Below are 15,689 nucleotides of genomic sequence, written 5' to 3'. Positions count from 1 at the left end.
GCGTGTTTCTGGACAAGGGAGGCAAAAGTGCGCTGCGCTCCTAAGCTATCTCCCTGCGAGACACACTGCCAAAGCTTTTCGTTATCATGCAGTCTAGTGCAGACGCACACTACGGCTCTCCGGAGCTGTCCGAAGCTAAGCGCCGGTGGCCGGTGTCTTTCGGCTGAAGCAGCGCTTCGGAGCGTAGGGCTGCCGCTCCGCTGTTGTGTGCGCGAAGCAGCCGCTTCTCCTGCTCCGGGAGCCGGAGAGAGCGGTAGCTTGTACGAGGGCGAAGAACGAAGCCGCAGAGCACCCGGCTTCTCCGCGCCCCCTAAGGACTGCTAGAGGACCGTGGTGGCCGCTCGCCTTCCTCTTCAATTCCATTCTAGTATCCTTAGGGAAGGTGTTCCAGGACAATTTTCCTGAGTTTTGAATTCGTCCTGATGCAGCCCCTCCTGGGAAACTCGTGCGCGTCCTCTGAGTCTCCGAGTGCAGAGACCTCGATGGCAACTGCAGAAATGAAGGGCTGCGTTGAGTTGTCGAGAAGCAAGAACATAGCCTGGAGTTTGGGAGTCAGCAGCTGCTGGACTTTTGCAATTGCTTTCACTGTGCACTGAATGCCAGGACGGCATGTGCACGTTAAAACAACGAGCTGGGCAAGAGTAATCGAAAGATCACGGCCGTCAGAAAGCAGCTTATATATTGCCCTGGAAAGAGCATTATGTTTGGAGTGTGCAGTAAAATCGTGTTTCTGGACAAGGGAGGCATAAGTGCGCTGCGCTCCTAAGCTATCTCCCTGCGAGACACACTGCCAAAGCTTTTCGCTATCATGCAGTCCAGTGCAGACGCACACTACGGCTCTCCGGAGCTGTCCGAAGCCAAGCGCCGGTGGCCGGCGTCTTTCGGCTGAAGCAGCGCTTCGGAGCGTAGGGCTGCCGCTCCGCTGTTGTGTGCGTGAAGCAGCCGCTTCTCCTGCTCCAGGAGCCGGAGAGAGCGGTAGCTTGTACGAGGGCGAAGAACGAAGCCGCAGAGCACCGGGCTTCTGCGCGCACCCTAAGGACTGCTAGAGGACCGTGGTGGCCGCACGCCTGCCTCTTCAATTCCATTCTAGCATCCTTAGGGAAGGTGTTCCAGGACAATTTTCCTGAGTTTTGAATTCGTCCTGATACAGCCCCTCCTGGGAAACTCGTGCTCGTCCTCTGAGTCTCCGACATGCAGAGACCTCGATGGCAACTGCAGAAATGAAGGGCTGCGTTGAGTTGTCGAGAAGCAAGAACATAGCCAGCGCCTTGTGTTTGGGAGTCAGCAGCTGCTAGACTTTTGCGATTGCTATCACTGTGCACTGAAAGCCAGGACGGCCTGTGCACGTTAAAACAACTAGCTGAGCAAGAGTAGCCGAAAAATCACGGCCGCTAGATAGCAGCTTACGTATTGCCCAGGAAAGAGCACTATTTTTGGAGTGTGCAGTAAAATCGTGTTTTTGGACAAGGGAGGCATAAGTGCGCTGCGCTCCTAAGCTATCTCCCTGCGAGACACACTGCCAAAGCTTTTCGCTATGATGCAGTCGAGTGCAGACGCACACTACGGCTCTCCGGAGCTGTCCGAAGCCAAGCGCCGGTGGCCGGCGTCTTTCGGCTGAAGCAGCGCTTCGGAGCGTAGGGCTGCCGCTCCGCTGTTGTGTGCGCGAAGCAGCCGCTTCTCCTGCTCCGGGAGCGGACAGAGCGGTAGCTTGTACGAGGGCGAAGAACGTTGCTGCAGAGAGACGACATTGTGTGCACAGCCTTGCGACTGCTAGAGGACGGTGGCTAAAGCTCCCTGCCTTTTCAATGCACTGCTGGCATGCTTTATTGAAGGTGCTCCGAGACAATTTTCCTGGGTTTTGACTTCGTCCTGATGAAGCCCCTCTTGGGAAACTCGTGCTCGTTTCCGAAGGCTCGAGATGCAGAGAACTCCATGGCAGCTGCAGAAATGAAGGGCTGCGTTGAGTTGTCGAGAAGCAAGAACATAGCCAGCGCCTTGTGTTTGGCAGTCAGCAGCTGCTGGACTTTTGCGATTGCTTTCACTGTGCACTGAATGCCAGGACGGCACGTGCACGTTAAAACAACGAGCTGGGCAAGAGTGGGCAGAAGAGAACGGGCGTCAGACAGCAGCTTACATATTACCATAGGAAGAGCAGTGTTTTTGGAGTGTGCAGCAAATGCGTGTTTCTGGACAAGGGAGGCAAAAGTGCGCTGCGCTCCTAAGCTATCTCCCTGCGAGACACACTGCCAAAGCTTTTCGTTATCATGCAGTCTAGTGCAGACGCACACTACGGCTCTCCGGAGCTGTCCGAAGCTAAGCGCCGGTGGCCGGCGTCTTTCGGCTGAAGCAGCGCTTCGGAGCGTAGGGCTGCCGCTCCGCTGTTGTGTGCGCGAAGCAGCCGCTTCTCCTGCTCCGGGAGCGGACAGAGCGGTAGCTTGTACGAGGGCGAAGAACGAAGCCGCAGAGCACCCGGCTTCTCCGCGCCCCCTAAGGACTGCTAGAGGACCGTGGTGGCCGCTCGCCTTCCTCTTCAATTCCATTCTAGTATCCTTAGGGAAGGTGTTCCAGGACAATTTTCCTGAGTTTTGAATTCGTCCTGATGCAGCCCCTCCTGGGAAACTCGTGCGCGTCCTCTGAGTCTCCGAGTGCAGAGACCTCGATGGCAACTGCAGAAATGAAGGGCTGCGTTGAGTTGTCGAGAAGCAAGAACATAGCCTGGAGTTTGGGAGTCAGCAGCTGCTGGACTTTTGCAATTGCTTTCACTGTGCACTGAATGCCAGGACGGCATGTGCACGTTAAAACAACGAGCTGGGCAAGAGTAATCGAAAGATCACGGCCGTCAGAAAGCAGCTTATATATTGCCCTGGAAAGAGCATTGTGTTTGGAGTGTGCAGTAAAATCGTGTTTCTGGACAAGGGAGGCATAAGTGCGCTGCGCTCCTAAGCTATCTCCCTGCGAGACACACTGCCAAAGCTTTTCGCTATGGTGCAGTCTAGTGCAGACGCACACTACGGCTCTCCGGAGCTGTCCGAAGCCAAGCGCCGGTGGCCGGCGTCTTTCGGCTGAAGCAGCGCTTCGGAGCGTAGGGCTGCCGCTCCGCTGTTGTGTGCGCGAAGCAGCCGCTTCTCCTGCTCCGGGAGCCGGAGAGAGCGGTAGCTTGTACGAGGGCGAAGAACGAAGCCGCAGAGCACCGGGCTTCTGCGCGCACCCTAAGGACTGCTAGAGGACCGTGGTGGCCGCACGCCTGCCTCTTCAATTCCATTCTAGCATCCTTAGGGAAGGTGTTCCAGGACAATTTTCCTGAGTTTTGAATTCGTCCTGATACAGCCCCTCCTGGGAAACTCGTGCTCGTCCTCTGAGTCTCCGACATGCAGAGACCTCGATGGCAACTGCAGAAATGAAGGGCTGCGTTGAGTTGTCGAGAAGCAAGAACATAGCCAGCGCCTTGTGTTTGGGAGTCAGCAGCTGCTAGACTTTTGCGATTGCTATCACTGTGCACTGAAAGCCAGGACGGCCTGTGCACGTTAAAACAACTAGCTGAGCAAGAGTAGCCGAAAAATCACGGCCGCTAGATAGCAGCTTACGTATTGCCCAGGAAAGAGCACTATTTTTGGAGTGTGCAGTAAAATCGTGTTTTTGGACAAGGGAGGCATAAGTGCGCTGCGCTCCTAAGCTATCTCCCTGCGAGACACACTGCCAAAGCTTTTCGCTATGATGCAGTCCAGTGCAGACGCACACTACGGCTCTCCGGAGCTGTCCGAAGCCAAGCGCCGGTGGCCGGCGTCTTTCGGCTGAAGCAGCGCTTCGGAGCGTAGGGCTGCCGCTCCGCTGTTGTGTGCGCGAAGCAGCCGCTTCTCCTGCTCCGGGAGCGGACAGAGCGGTAGCTTGTACGAGGGCGAAGAACGTTGCTGCAGAGAGACGACATTGTGTGCACAGCCTTGCGACTGCTAGAGGACGGTGGCTAAAGCTCCCTGCCTTTTCAATGCACTGCTGGCATGCTTTATTGAAGGTGCTCCGAGACAATTTTCCTGGGTTTTGACTTCGTCCTGATGAAGCCCCTCTTGGGAAACTCGTGCTCGTTTCCGAAGGCTCGAGATGCAGAGAACTCGATGGCAGCTGCAGAAATGAAGGGCTGCGTTGAGTTGTCGAGAAGCAAGAACATAGCCAGCGCCTTGTGTTTGGCAGTCAGCAGCTGCTGGACTTTTGCGATTGCTTTCACTGTGCACTGAATGCCAGGACGGCACGTGCACGTTAAAACAACGAGCTGGGCAAGAGTGGGCAGAAGAGAACGGGCGTCAGACAGCAGCTTACATATTACCATAGGAAGAGCAGTGTTTTTGGAGTGTGCAGCAAATGCGTGTTTCTGGACAAGGGAGGCAAAAGTGCGCTGCGCTCCTAAGCTATCTCCCTGCGAGACACACTGCCAAAGCTTTTCGTTATCATGCAGTCTAGTGCAGACGCACACTACGGCTCTCCGGAGCTGTCCGAAGCTAAGCGCCGGTGGCCGGCGTCTTTCGGCTGAAGCAGCGCTTCGGAGCGTAGGGCTGCCGCTCCGCTGTTGTGTGCGCGAAGCAGCCGCTTCTCCTGCTCCGGGAGCGGACAGAGCGGTAGCTTGTACGAGGGCGAAGAACGAAGCCGCAGAGCACCCGGCTTCTCCGCGCCCCCTAAGGACTGCTAGAGGACCGTGGTGGCCGCTCGCCTTCCTCTTCAATTCCATTCTAGTATCCTTAGGGAAGGTGTTCCAGGACAATTTTCCTGAGTTTTGAATTCGTCCTGATGCAGCCCCTCCTGGGAAACTCGTGCGCGTCCTCTGAGTCTCCGAGTGCAGAGACCTCGATGGCAACTGCAGAAATGAAGGGCTGCGTTGAGTTGTCGAGAAGCAAGAACATAGCCTGGAGTTTGGGAGTCAGCAGCTGCTGGACTTTTGCAATTGCTTTCACTGTGCACTGAATGCCAGGACGGCATGTGCACGTTAAAACAACGAGCTGGGCAAGAGTAATCGAAAGATCACGGCCGTCAGAAAGCAGCTTATATATTGCCCTGGAAAGAGCATTGTGTTTGGAGTGTGCAGTAAAATCGTGTTTCTGGACAAGGGAGGCATAAGTGCGCTGCGCTCCTAAGCTATCTCCCTGCGAGACACACTGCCAAAGCTTTTCGCTATGGTGCAGTCTAGTGCAGACGCACACTACGGCTCTCCGGAGCTGTCCGAAGCCAAGCGCCGGTGGCCGGCGTCTTTCGGCTGAAGCAGCGCTTCGGAGCGTAGGGCTGCCGCTCCGCTGTTGTGTGCGCGAAGCAGCCGCTTCTCCTGCTCCGGGAGCCGGAGAGAGCGGTAGCTTGTACGAGGGCGAAGAACGAAGCCACAGAGCACCGGGCTTCTGCGCGCACCCTAAGGACTGCTAGAGGACCGTGGTGGCCGCACGCCTGCCTCTTCAATTCCATTCTAGCATCCTTAGGGAAGGTGTTCCAGGACAATTTTCCTGAGTTTTGAATTCGTCCTGATACAGCCCCTCCTGGGAAACTCGTGCTCGTCCTCTGAGTCTCCGACATGCAGAGACCTCGATGGCAACTGCAGAAATGAAGGGCTGCGTTGAGTTGTCGAGAAGCAAGAACATAGCCAGCGCCTTGTGTTTGGGAGTCAGCAGCTGCTAGACTTTTGCGATTGCTATCACTGTGCACTGAAAGCCAGGACGGCCTGTGCACGTTAAAACAACTAGCTGAGCAAGAGTAGCCGAAAAATCACGGCCGCTAGATAGCAGCTTACGTATTGCCCAGGAAAGAGCACTATTTTTGGAGTGTGCAGTAAAATCGTGTTTTTGGACAAGGGAGGCATAAGTGCGCTGCGCTCCTAAGCTATCTCCCTGCGAGACACACTGCCAAAGCTTTTCGCTATGATGCAGTCCAGTGCAGACGCACACTCCGGCTCTCCGGAGCTGTCCGAAGCCAAGCGCCGGTGGCCGGCGTCTTTCGGCTGAAGCAGCGCTTCGGAGCGTAGGGCTGCCGCTCCGCTGTTGTGTGCGCGAAGCAGCCGCTTCTCCTGCTCCGGGAGCGGACAGAGCGGTAGCTTGTACGAGGGCGAAGAACGTTGCTGCAGAGAGACGACATTGTGTGCACAGCCTTGCGACTGCTAGAGGACGGTGGCTAAAGCTCCCTGCCTTTTCAATGCACTGCTGGCATGCTTTATTGAAGGTGCTCCGAGACAATTTTCCTGGGTTTTGACTTCGTCCTGATGAAGCCCCTCTTGGGAAACTCGTGCTCGTTTCCGAAGGCTCGAGATGCAGAAAACTCGATGGCAGCTGCAGAAATGAAGGGCTGCGTTGAGTTGTTGAGAAGCAAGAACATAGCCAGCGCCTTGTGTTTGGCAGTCAGCAGCTGCTGGACTTTTGCGATTGCTTTCACTGTGCACTGAATGCCAGGACGGCACGTGCACGTTAAAACAACGAGCTGGGCAAGAGTGGGCAGAAGAGAACGGGCGTCAGACAGCAGCTTACATATTACCATAGGAAGAGCAGTGTTTTTGGAGTGTGCAGCAAATGCGTGTTTCTGGACAAGGGAGGCAAAAGTGCGCTGCGCTCCTAAGCTATCTCCCTGCGAGACACACTGCCAAAGCTTTTCGTTATCATGCAGTCTAGTGCAGACGCACACTACGGCTCTCCGGAGCTGTCCGAAGCCAAGCGCCGGTGGCCGGCGTCTTTCGGCTGAAGCAGCGCTTCGGAGCGTAGGGCTGCCGCTCCGCTGTTGTGTGCGCGAAGCAGCCGCTTCTCCTGCTCCGGGAGCCGGAGAGAGCGGTAGCTTGTACGAGGGCGAAGAACGAAGCCGCAGAGCACCCGGCTTCTCCGCGCCCCCTAAGGACTGCTAGAGGACCGTGGTGGCCGCTCGCCTTCCTCTTCAATTCCATTCTAGTATCCTTAGGGAAGGTGTTCCAGGACAATTTTCCTGAGTTTTGAATTCGTCCTGATGCAGCCCCTCCTGGGAAACTCGTGCGCGTCCTCTGAGTCTCCGAGTGCAGAGACCTCGATGGCAACTGCAGAAATGAAGGGCTGCGTTGAGTTGTCGAGAAGCAAGAACATAGCCTGGAGTTTGGGAGTCAGCAGCTGCTGGACTTTTGCAATTGCTTTCACTGTGCACTGAATGCCAGGACGGCATGTGCACGTTAAAACAACGAGCTGGGCAAGAGTAATCGAAAGATCACGGCCGTCAGAAAGCAGCTTATATATTGCCCTGGAAAGAGCATTGTGTTTGGAGTGTGCAGTAAAATCGTGTTTCTGGACAAGGGAGGCATAAGTGCGCTGCGCTCCTAAGCTATCTCCCTGCGAGACACACTGCCAAAGCTTTTCGCTATCATGCAGTCCAGTGCAGACGCACACTACGGCTCTCCGGAGCTGTCCGAAGCTAAGCGCCGGTGGCCGGCGTCTTTCGGCTGAAGCAGCGCTTCGGAGCGTACGGCTGCCGCTCCGCTGTTGTGTGCGCGAAGCAGCCGCTTCTCCTGCTCCGGGAGCGGACAGAGCGGTAGCTTGTACGAGGGCGAAGAACGAAGCCGCAGAGCACCGGCCTTCTGCGCGCACCCTAACGACTGCTAGAGGACGGTGGTGGCCGCTCGCCTGCCTCTTCAATTCCATTCTAGCATCCTTAGGGAAGGTGTTCCAGGACAATTTTCCTGAGTTTTGAATTCGTCCTGATACAGCCCCTCCTGTGAAACTCGTGCTCGTCCTCTGAGTCTCCGACATGCAGAGACCTCGATGGCAACTGCAGAAATGAAGGGCTGCGTTGAGTTGTCGAGAAGCAAGAACATAGCCAGCGCCTTGTGTTTGGGAGTCAGCAGCTGCTAGACTTTTGCGATTGCTATCACTGTGCACTGAAAGCCAGGACGGCCTGTGCACGTTAAAACAACTAGCTGAGCAAGAGTAGCCGAAAAATCACGGCCGCTAGATAGCAGCTTACGTATTGCCCAGGAAAGAGCACTATTTTTGGAGTGTGCAGTAAAATCGTGTTTCTGGACAAGGGAGGCATAAGTGCGCTGCGCTCCTAAGCTATCTCCCTGCGAGACACACTGCCAAAGCTTTTCGCTATGATGCAGTTTAGTGCAGACGCACACTACGGCTCTCCGGAGCTGTCCGAAGCCAAGCGCCGGTGGCCGGCGTCTTTCGGCTGAAGCAGCGCTTCGGAGCGTAGGGCTGCCGCTCCGCTGTTGTGTGCGCGAAGCAGCCGCTTCTCCTGCTCCGGGAGCCGGAGAGAGCTGTAGCTTGTACGAGGGCAAAGAACGTTGCTGCAGAGAGACGAAATTGTGTGCACAGTCTTGCGACTGCTAGAGGACGGTGGCTAAAGCTCCCTGCCTTTTCAATGCACTGCTGGCATGCTTTATTGAAGGTGCTCCGAGACAATTTTCCTGGGTTTTGACTTCGTCCTGATGAAGCCCCTCTTGGGAAACTCGTGCTCGTTTCCGAAGGCTCGAGATGCAGAGAACTCGATGGCAGCTGCAGAAATGAAGGGCTGCGTTGAGTTGTCGAGAAGCAAGAACATAGCCAGCGCCTTGTGTTTGGCAGTCAGCAGCTGCTGGACTTTTGCGATTGCTTTCACTGTGCACTGAATGCCAGGACGGCACGTGCACGTTAAAACAACGAGCTGGGCAAGAGTGGGCAGAAGAGAACGGGCGTCAGACAGCAGCTTACATATTACCATAGGAAGAGCAGTGTTTTTGGAGTGTGCAGCAAATGCGTGTTTCTGGACAAGGGAGGCAAAAGTGCGCTGCGCTCCTAAGCTATCTCCCTGCGAGACACACTGCCAAAGCTTTTCGTTATCATGCAGTCTAGTGCAGACGCACACTAAGGCTCTCCGGAGCTGTCCGAAGCTAAGCGCCGGTGGCCGGCGTCTTTCGGCTGAAGCAGCGCTTCGGAGCGTAGGGCTGCCGCTCCGCTGTTGTGTGCGCGAAGCAGCCGCTTCTCCTGCTCCGGGAGCGGACAGAGCGGTAGCTTGTACGAGGGCGAAGAACGAAGCCGCAGAGCACCCGGCTTCTCCGCGCCCCCTAAGGACTGCTAGAGGACCGTGGTGGCCGCTCGCCTTCCTCTTCAATTCCATTCTAGTATCCTTAGGGAAGGTGTTCCAGGACAATTTTCCTGAGTTTTGAATTCGTCCTGATGCAGCCCCTCCTGGGAAACTCGTGCGCGTCCTCTGAGTCTCCGAGTGCAGAGACCTCGATGGCAACTGCAGAAATGAAGGGCTGCGTTGAGTTGTCGAGAAGCAAGAACATAGCCTGGAGTTTGGGAGTCAGCAGCTGCTGGACTTTTGCAATTGCTTTCACTGTGCACTGAATGCCAGGACGGCATGTGCACGTTAAAACAACGAGCTGGGCAAGAGTAATCGAAAGATCACGGCCGTCAGAAAGCAGCTTATATATTGCCCTGGAAAGAGCATTGTTTTTGGAGTGTGCAGTAAAATCGTGTTTCTGGACAAGGGAGGCATAAGTGCGCTGCGCTCCTAAGCTATCTCCCTGCGAGACACACTGCCAAAGCTTTTCGCTATGATGCAGTTTAGTGCAGACGCACACTACGGCTCTCCGGAGCTGTCCGAAGCCAAGCGCCGGTGGCCGGCGTCTTTCGGCTGAAGCAGCGCTTCGGAGCGTAGGGCTGCCGCTCCGCTGTTGTGTGCGCGAAGCAGCCGCTTCTCCTGCTCCGGGAGCCGGAGAGAGCGGTAGCTTGTACGAGGGCGAAGAACGAAGCCGCAGAGCACCGGGCTTCTGCGCGCACCCTAAGGACTGCTAGAGGACCGTGGTGGCCGCACGCCTGCCTCTTCAATTCCATTCTAGCATCCTTAGGGAAGGTGTTCCAGGACAATTTTCCTGAGTTTTGAATTCGTCCTGATACAGCCCCTCCTGGGAAACTCGTGCTCGTCCTCTGAGTCTCCGACATGCAGAGACCTCGATGGCAACTGCAGAAATGAAGGGCTGCGTTGAGTTGTCGAGAAGCAAGAACATAGCCAGCGCCTTGTGTTTGGGAGTCAGCAGCTGCTAGACTTTTGCGATTGCTATCACTGTGCACTGAAAGCCAGGACGGCCTGTGCACGTTAAAACAACTAGCTGAGCAAGAGTAGCCGAAAAATCACGGCCGCTAGATAGCAGCTTACGTATTGCCCAGGAAAGAGCACTATTTTTGGAGTGTGCAGTAAAATCGTGTTTTTGGACAAGGGAGGCATAAGTGCGCTGCGCTCCTAAGCTATCTCCCTGCGAGACACACTGCCAAAGCTTTTCGCTATGATGCAGTCCAGTGCAGACGCACACTACGGCTCTCCGGAGCTGTCCGAAGCCAAGCGCCGGTGGCCGGCGTCTTTCGGCTGAAGCAGCGCTTCGGAGCGTAGGGCTGCCGCTCCGCTGTTGTGTGCGCGAAGCAGCCGCTTCTCCTGCTCCGGGAGCGGACAGAGCGGTAGCTTGTACGAGGGCGAAGAACGTTGCTGCAGAGAGGCGACATTGTGTGCACAGTCTTGCGACTGCTAGAGGACGGTGGCTAAAGCTCCCTGCCTTTTCAATGCACTGCTGGCATGCTTTATTGAAGGTGCTCCGAGACAATTTTCCTGGGTTTTGACTTCGTCCTGATGAAGCCCCTCTTGGGAAACTCGTGCTCGTTTCCGAAGGCTCGAGATGCAGAGAACTCGATGGCAGCTGCAGAAATGAAGGGCTGCGTTGAGTTGTCGAGAAGCAAGAACATAGCCAGCGCCTTGTGTTTGGCAGTCAGCAGCTGCTGGACTTTTGCGATTGCTTTCACTGTGCACTGAATGCCAGGACGGCACGTGCACGTTAAAACAACGAGCTGGGCAAGAGTGGGCAGAAGAGAACGGGCGTCAGACAGCAGCTTACATATTACCATAGGAAGAGCAGTGTTTTTGGAGTGTGCAGCAAATGCGTGTTTCTGGACAAGGGAGGCAAAAGTGCGCTGCGCTCCTAAGCTATCTCCCTGCGAGACACACTGCCAAAGCTTTTCGTTATCATGCAGTCTAGTGCAGACGCACACTACGGCTCTCCGGAGCTGTCCGAAGCTAAGCGCCGGTGGCCGGCGTCTTTCGGCTGAAGCAGCGCTTCGGAGCGTACGGCTGCCGCTCCGCTGTTGTGTGCGCGAAGCAGCCGCTTCTCCTGCTCCGGGAGCGGACAGAGCGGTAGCTTGTACGAGGGCGAAGAACGAAGCCGCAGAGCACCCGGCTTCTCCGCGCCCCCTAAGGACTGCTAGAGGACCGTGGTGGCCGCTCGCCTTCCTCTTCAATTCCATTCTAGTATCCTTAGGGAAGGTGTTCCAGGACAATTTTCCTGAGTTTTGAATTCGTCCTGATGCAGCCCCTCCTGGGAAACTCGTGCGCGTCCTCTGAGTCTCCGAGTGCAGAGACCTCGATGGCAACTGCAGAAATGAAGGGCTGCGTTGAGTTGTCGAGAAGCAAGAACATAGCCTGGAGTTTGGGAGTCAGCAGCTGCTGGACTTTTGCAATTGCTTTCACTGTGCACTGAATGCCAGGACGGCATGTGCACGTTAAAACAACGAGCTGGGCAAGAGTAATCGAAAGATCACGGCCGTCAGAAAGCAGCTTATATATTGCCCTGGAAAGAGCATTGTTTTTGGAGTGTGCAGTAAAATCGTGTTTCTGGACAAGGGAGGCATAAGTGCGCTGCGCTCCTAAGCTATCTCCCTGCGAGACACACTGCCAAAGCTTTTCGCTATCATGCAGTTTAGTGCAGACGCACACTACGGCTCTCCGGAGCTGTCCGAAGCCAAGCGCCGGTGGCCGGCGTCTTTCGGCTGAAGCAGCGCTTCGGAGCGTAGGGCTGCCGCTCCGCTGTTGTGTGCGCGAAGCAGCCGCTTCTCCTGCTCCGGGAGCCGGAGAGAGCGGTAGCTTGTACGAGGGCGAAGAACGAAGCCGCAGAGCACCGGGCTTCTGCGCGCACCCTAAGGACTGCTAGAGGACCGTGGTGGCCGCACGCCTGCCTCTTCAATTCCATTCTAGCATCCTTAGGGAAGGTGTTCCAGGACAATTTTCCTGAGTTTTGAATTCGTCCTGATACAGCCCCTCCTGGGAAACTCGTGCTCGTCCTCTGAGTCTCCGACATGCAGAGACCTCGATGGCAACTGCAGAAATGAAGGGCTGCGTTGAGTTGTCGAGAAGCAAGAACATAGCCAGCGCCTTGTGTTTGGGAGTCAGCAGCTGCTAGACTTTTGCGATTGCTATCACTGTGCACTGAAAGCCAGGACGGCCTGTGCACGTTAAAACAACTAGCTGAGCAAGAGTAGCCGAAAAATCACGGCCGCTAGATAGCAGCTTACGTATTGCCCAGGAAAGAGCACTATTTTTGGAGTGTGCAGTAAAATCGTGTTTTTGGACAAGGGAGGCATAAGTGCGCTGCGCTCCTAAGCTATCTCCCTGCGAGACACACTGCCAAAGCTTTTCGCTATGATGCAGTCCAGTGCAGACGCACACTACGGCTCTCCGGAGCTGTCCGAAGCCAAGCGCCGGTGGCCGGCGTCTTTCGGCTGAAGCAGCGCTTCGGAGCGTACGGCTGCCGCTCCGCTGTTGTGTGCGCGAAGCAGCCGCTTCTCCTGCTCCGGGAGCGGACAGAGCGGTAGCTTGTACGAGGGCGAAGAACGTTGCTGCAGAGAGACGACATTGTGTGCACAGCCTTGCGACTGCTAGAGGACGGTGGCTAAAGCTCCCTGCCTTTTCAATGCACTGCTGGCATGCTTTATTGAAGGTGCTCCGAGACAATTTTCCTGGGTTTTGACTTCGTCCTGATGAAGCCCCTCTTGGGAAACTCGTGCTCGTTTCCGAAGGCTCGAGATGCAGAGAACTCGATGGCAGCTGCAGAAATGAAGGGCTGCGTTGAGTTGTCGAGAAGCAAGAACATAGCCAGCGCCTTGTGTTTGGCAGTCAGCAGCTGCTGGACTTTTGCGATTGCTTTCACTGTGCACTGAATGCCAGGACGGCACGTGCACGTTAAAACAACGAGCTGGGCAAGAGTGGGCAGAAGAGAACGGGCGTCAGACAGCAGCTTACATATTACCATAGGAAGAGCAGTGTTTTTGGAGTGTGCAGCAAATGCGTGTTTCTGGACAAGGGAGGCAAAAGTGCGCTGCGCTCCTAAGCTATCTCCCTGCGAGACACACTGCCAAAGCTTTTCGTTATCATGCAGTCTAGTGCAGACGCACACTACGGCTCTCCGGAGCTGTCCGAAGCCAAGCGCCGGTGGCCGGCGTCTTTCGGCTGAAGCAGCGCTTCGGAGCGTAGGGCTGCCGCTCCGCTGTTGTGTGCGCGAAGCAGCCGCTTCTCCTGCTCCGGGAGCCGGAGAGAGCGGTAGCTTGTACGAGGGCGAAGAACGAAGCCGCAGAGCACCCGGCTTCTCCGCGCCCCCTAAGGACTGCTAGAGGACCGTGGTGGCCGCTCGCCTTCCTCTTCAATTCCATTCTAGTATCCTTAGGGAAGGTGTTCCAGGACAATTTTCCTGAGTTTTGAATTCGTCCTGATGCAGCCCCTCCTGGGAAACTCGTGCGCGTCCTCTGAGTCTCCGAGTGCAGAGACCTCGATGGCAACTGCAGAAATGAAGGGCTGCGTTGAGTTGTCGAGAAGCAAGAACATAGCCTGGAGTTTGGGAGTCAGCAGCTGCTGGACTTTTGCAATTGCTTTCACTGTGCACTGAATGCCAGGACGGCATGTGCACGTTAAAACAACGAGCTGGGCAAGAGTAATCGAAAGATCACGGCCGTCAGAAAGCAGCTTATATATTGCCCTGGAAAGAGCATTGTGTTTGGAGTGTGCAGTAAAATCGTGTTTCTGGACAAGGGAGGCATAAGTGCGCTGCGCTCCTAAGCTATCTCCCTGCGAGACACACTGCCAAAGCTTTTCGCTATCATGCAGTCCAGTGCAGACGCACACTACGGCTCTCCGGAGCTGTCCGAAGCTAAGCGCCGGTGGCCGGCGTCTTTCGGCTGAAGCAGCGCTTCGGAGCGTACGGCTGCCGCTCCGCTGTTGTGTGCGCGAAGCAGCCGCTTCTCCTGCTCCGGGAGCGGACAGAGCGGTAGCTTGTACGAGGGCGAAGAACGAAGCCGCAGAGCACCGGCCTTCTGCGCGCACCCTAACGACTGCTAGAGGACGGTGGTGGCCGCTCGCCTGCCTCTTCAATTCCATTCTAGCATCCTTAGGGAAGGTGTTCCAGGACAATTTTCCTGAGTTTTGAATTCGTCCTGATACAGCCCCTCCTGGGAAACTCGTGCTCGTCCTCTGAGTCTCCGACATGCAGAGACCTCGATGGCAACTGCAGAAATGAAGGGCTGCGTTGAGTTGTCGAGAAGCAAGAACATAGCCAGCGCCTTGTGTTTGGGAGTCAGCAGCTGCTAGACTTTTGCGATTGCTATCACTGTGCACTGAAAGCCAGGACGGCCTGTGCACGTTAAAACAACTAGCTGAGCAAGAGTAGCCGAAAAATCACGGCCGCTAGATAGCAGCTTACGTATTGCCCAGGAAAGAGCACTATTTTTGGAGTGTGCAGTAAAATCGTGTTTCTGGACAAGGGAGGCATAAGTGCGCTGCGCTCCTAAGCTATCTCCCTGCGAGACACACTGCCAAAGCTTTTCGCTATCATGCAGTCCAGTGCAGACGCACACTACGGCTCTCCGGAGCTGTCCGAAGCCAAGCGCCGGTGGCCGGCGTCTTTCGGCTGAAGCAGCGCTTCGGAGCGTAGGGCTGCCGCTCCGCTGTTGTGTGCGCGAAGCAGCCGCTTCTCCTGCTCCGGGAGCCGGAGAGAGCTGTAGCTTGTACGAGGGCAAAGAACGTTGCTGCAGAGAGACGAAATTGTGTGCACAGTCTTGCGACTGCTAGAGGACGGTGGCTAAAGCTCCCTGCCTTTTCAATGCACTGCTGGCATGCTTTATTGAAGGTGCTCCGAGACAATTTTCCTGGGTTTTGACTTCGTCCTGATGAAGCCCCTCTTGGGAAACTCGTGCTCGTTTCCGAAGGCTCGAGATGCAGAGAACTCGATGGCAGCTGCAGAAATGAAGGGCTGCGTTGAGTTGTCGAGAAGCAAGAACATAGCCAGCGCCTTGTGTTTGGCAGTCAGCAGCTGCTGGACTTTTGCGATTGCTTTCACTGTGCACTGAATGCCAGGACGGCACGTGCACGTTAAAACAACGAGCTGGGCAAGAGTGGGCAGAAGAGAACGGGCGTCAGACAGCAGCTTACATATTACCATAGGAAGAGCAGTGTTTTTGGAGTGTGCAGCAAATGCGTGTTTCTGGACAAGGGAGGCAAAAGTGCGCTGCGCTCCTAAGCTATCTCCCTGCGAGACACACTGCCAAAGCTTTTCGTTATCATGCAGTCTAGTGCAGACGCACACTACGGCTCTCCGGAGCTGTCCGAAGCTAAGCGCCGGTGGCCGGCGTCTTTCGGCTGAAGCAGCGCTTCGGAGCGTAGGGCTGCCGCTCCGCTGTTGTGTGCGCGAAGCAGCCGCTTCTCCTGCTCCGGGAGCGGACAGAGCGGTAGCTTGTACGAGGGCGAAGAACGAAGCCGCAGAGCACCCGGCTTCTCTGCGCCCCCTAAGGACTGCTAGAGGACCGTGGTGGCCGCTCGCCTTCCTCTTCAATTCCATTCTAGTATCCTTAGGGAAGGTGTTCCAGGACAATTTTCCTGAGTTTTGAATTCGTCCTGATGCAGCCCCTCCTGGGAAACTCGTG

The sequence above is a fragment of the Lonchura striata genome, chromosome 23, assembly GCF_050655825.1.
Source record: "Lonchura striata isolate lonStrDom1 chromosome 23, ASM5065582v1, whole genome shotgun sequence".
Classification (NCBI taxonomy): Eukaryota; Metazoa; Chordata; class Aves; order Passeriformes; family Estrildidae; genus Lonchura; species Lonchura striata.
The sequence above is the reverse complement of the archived record's forward strand: the minus strand, read 5'-3'. Positions refer to the sequence as shown.